Source organism: Lipotes vexillifer, unplaced genomic scaffold (genome assembly GCF_000442215.2).
Source record: "Lipotes vexillifer unplaced genomic scaffold, Lipotes_vexillifer_v1.1 scaffold163, whole genome shotgun sequence".
Classification (NCBI taxonomy): domain Eukaryota; kingdom Metazoa; phylum Chordata; class Mammalia; order Artiodactyla; family Lipotidae; genus Lipotes; species Lipotes vexillifer.
This window is the reverse complement of record NW_006788722.1, coordinates 3,510,803-3,515,351: the sequence shown is the minus strand read 5'-3', so window position 1 is coordinate 3,515,351 and position 4,549 is coordinate 3,510,803.

The following is a 4,549-nucleotide window of genomic DNA, read 5'->3' as shown; positions in this document are numbered from 1 at the left end:
TGCCAGGACTAAGGTTGAAAAATTATCCTTTTTCTTCCCTCCTCCCTCCCTACTCCCTGTCTTCATCCTTCCTCTGCCTTTTAAATCTGATTCGTTGAACTGTTTTTCTCTTCTCTAAAGCTAACAGATATAATTAGAATATCACAAAATAATAACTTTGATGTTTATAGTTTTGGTGTTTATACTTTAATGTTACCATACTTTTAGTGTTATAAACTTATTCAATCATTATTCCTTCTAGAATGTTCTATTTTCCCAAGCATACTTACAATATATTTCACTATTATTTACTGAAGTCCCCTCTAAAGTCTGGAAGAGCTTCTTAGTTACCTAGTTCATGGATCTATCTATGGACTTAATTCACATAAGGGGTATCATTTTGTCCTTTTGATTCTCTTTTCATGATCCTTATTTTATGTACATTCTAAGGGATTGGCTAAACGAAGTTTTCATGACCTTAGCTGGTTTACAGGTATACCTCAGTTTGACAGTTATGTCTCCTGAACAACAGTCATAGACAACTATAGTTCTGAATTTTGGACTGTCCTCTTGGGTTTGTATTAAACTATTTGTGTTACCATAATTTAAGGACCACTTGAAATTGTGATGGTCAGAACATAACTTCAGAATGTTTTGCAAGATTTTGATACATTAGGCCTGTAAATCATAGAGTGAAAACTCCAAAACTACCATTACCTTTCTAGGCTGATTTAACTGCAGAGGTGTCTCCTGGCCCTGGCAGCCTGATAATTACTGAGTAACCTTTCCATCTCCATAAGGAAGTGAGCTGCATGACTACTGAAACAGAATTCTGGGAATGAAAGACTAAAGATATGTGAGAGAAAAAGTAATATATTTATGTAAAATATATGAAATGTGAGAAAATAGGTTTTTGAAAAGTCTTGTAATTTTTCAAGTTAATTATCTACCTTGCCATACACCTGCTTTAGCTTGAGGTCATGGAAATGAATAAAATTTGTCCTTGTTTTTGAGGCGCTTATTTACCCTCTGACCCCGTGCAAAAAAGGCAGACTTAACAATAAGTAGTATTTACTGTTCTCATTTTAAAAAATTAATTTCATGAAAATTGATAAAGGAGTATTTCTGCATGAGGGGTTAGAGATCTTGCATTGGAGATCACTGTATAATTCTAAATCCACTTATTTATATGATTATGAACAACAAGGCTAATGCTTTGAAATTAAACATTTGATTTAAAAGAAACTACAAAAAATGATGTTAATTATGGGAAGTTACATTTTATTTTATTTTTGTGGGGAAAACTCAGAATTTAATCTTTTAATGACTTTTATATATATCACACCACATTGTTAATTATAGTCATCATGATTTACATTAGATCACTAGTTCTTTTTTAAAAAAAATTTATTGGAATATAGTTGATTTACCATGTTGTGTTAGTTTCAGGTGTACAGCAAAGTGAATCAGTTATACATATACATATATCCACTCTTTTTTAGATTCTCTTCCCATATAGGCCAATATAGAGTATTGAGTAGAGGTCTCTGTGCTATACAGTAGGTCCTTATTAGTTATCTATTTTATATATAGTAGTGTGTATATGTCAATGCCAATCTTCCAATTTATCACTTGCCCCAGAAGTTACATTTCAGATGTCAGAAATTTATTTTTTTAATTTTTATTTATTTAAAAAAAATTAAATTAATTTTTCTTGGAGTATAGTTGATTTACAATATTGTTTTAGTTTCTGCTGTACAACAAAGTAAATCAGTTATACATATACATATATCCACTCTTTTTTAGATTCTATTCCCATATAGGTCATTATAGAGTATTGAGTAGAGTTCCCTGTGCTCTACAGTAGATTTTTATTAGTTATCTATTTTATATATGGTAGTGTGTATATGTCAATCCCAATCTCCCAATTTATCCCTCCCCGCCTTCCCCCTTGGTAACCATAAGTTTGTTTTCTACATCTGTGACTCTATTTATGTTTTGTAAATAAGTTCATTTGTTCCATATCATATGATATACAAACAGTAAATGCTAGAGAGGGCATAGAGAAAAGGAAACCCTCCAGCACTGTTGGTGGGAATGTAAAATGGTACAGACACTATGGAGAATAGTATGGAGTTCCTTAAGAAACTAAATAAAGAGCTACCATGTGATCCAGCAATCCCACTTCTGGACATATATCTGGAGAAAGCCATAATTCAAAAAGATACATGCACCCCATTGTTCATTGCAGCACTATTTACAACAGCCAGGACATGGAAGTAACCTAAAAGTCTATCTATAGATGAGTGAATAAAGAAGATGTGGTACATATATGCAATGGAATATTACTTAGCCATAAAATAGAACGAAATAATGCCATTTGCAGCAACATGGATGGACCTAGAGATTGTCATACTGAGTGAAGTAAGTCAGAGAATGACAAATATCATAGTAATTTCTTTATTTAACAAAGGGTCCATTAAATTCATTTATGAAGGCTAAACAATTTAAGCAAAACAGTTTAATCTTCTGACTTTTTTACCATTCCTTAGTTTCTTGTGGATTTTCTATGCCAGAAATAGAGCCTAGAAACTTTGTATAGATATCAGGTTCCCTCAATAATGCATTTACTTATCCTCTTCGCCTGTGGTCAATGAATACATTTAGTTGTTTGGGAGCCATCTGGTGGGGAAGATGTCTGAAGCACTTTACCTGCCTTCATTGTAGCTGATTAATAGTTGCCAGTTGTGTCTCCTGGAAAGGTAGTCAAGCAACTTCAGTTCTGAATTTTAGTCTGCCCTAAATTTGTATTAAGCTAATTTTTGTTGGCATAATTTGAAGACAATTGGAAGTTGGGATGGCCAGAAAGTAAGCTCAGAATGTCCAGCAAGATGTTGACATAAAAGATATATAAATCATAGAAGGAGAACTCCAGGAATGGAATCTCCAAATTAACAGCTTACCTCAGCAATGGTGCTGGCATCTCAACACAGCAGCTGATAATTCATAGTGCTTTTAGTAAGTACTGTATTAGCAGTTCAAATGAGTTGAAGCTAGATTGATATGAAATGCTAAATATTATCTGATGAATTTCTCATATATAACCAACATGATTCCAGTTATTTAAACCTGTTTATATGGCTGTGTTTCACTGCTTATCCAGATAGTTTAATTGTACCACATGCATCCAATATAATCAACCTGAGTAATACATTTTGCAATATGTATACACACACATACACAATGTATATATGACATATTTGGGAGGATGTGAATTGCAATGCATTTTTAGTCACATATATATGAACAAGGTTTTGATTTTGCATCCATCCAATAATATAAAGTTACTCAGGATGAAAAAGAAACAATGCAAACAAATTACTTATAGTACTCAAAGTTGATAGTAATCAAAGTTTATGCTAAGCATATGCAAGGAATTGAGTGAGAATGATTTTTTGTTTCCTGTCAAATGAAGTTACCAAGAGTTTCTGATTTGTCTTTGCTGAATTACTCTCCCTGTAGGTCATTTCTGGTTGGTTTGTTGCCATTCAGGGGTGAGTGTTTGGGTAGAGTTGGGGCCTGCTCATAATGGATACCTGTTCTACTGTACAGTGAATCTGGCCTAATTCAGGTGATCAACTTGCCACTTCAATGTAAGGCACAGGTCTGTGAAAGGAAAAGAGTTCTAGGGAGGGCCCACTGGAGAACTTTTCCACAAAAGACTGCCCTGTGTATGCCAGGTACAGATGTTGCAAGGACCCTGCCTTCTGATCACTCAGTATATTTTCCAAACAATATCTTCATACAGTAACCGCAGTGATGACATTTTTACCATATCAAAAAACTAAGACAGACATAATAAAAATGCAAAAGAAAAAGTTGGAAACAAAAGGAAAATGGTTCCAGGCTTAAGACAAGTGTAGAAAATAACAAAATAATGGGAGATGACATGTACTTTACCAAAAGTTCATTGAACTGAAGGAAAGAGTATGATATAATGTAATTTATTGAACTAGTTCCTAATTAGTAAATAAACCTGTGTGGTTCTTAAATGGTAAATCATCTAGATTCCTACAGGATAATGATGGCTCTCTAAATTTAGTCTCTCAAAACATCCTGCCAAAAAAAAAAAAAAAAAAAAAAGGAAAGAAATCAATGAGGAGAGCAAGTAAGACTGCTTATAACCCATGCCTACAGAGTAACTAGGAAACGAAGAATACAGCAGACTTCAATGTACTTCTAAATGGGAAATAAATTATATGACATCCGCACATCCAGTTCCAAAGCCCATGCTGGAATGGAGAATCAGGTGGAGACTGAGCAATAGACAGGTGAGTTCATGAGGATCTTGCTGGTGTAAACACAGATAAGATGATTCCCAAGAAGGAGGGAGAAGTACTGAGCACAGGTCAGGCACCTGGTGGATCACAACCCTGGCTACTGGGGAATATAAGGAAGGTGGCAGCAGCCTAGGAAGGCATTGCCTAAGGGAGAGATGAAAAGAGGAGGAAACTTTAGGGGCTGAGACATGAAGGAAAGGAGAGAAGCAGTTGGTAGAGATCATGGGTAT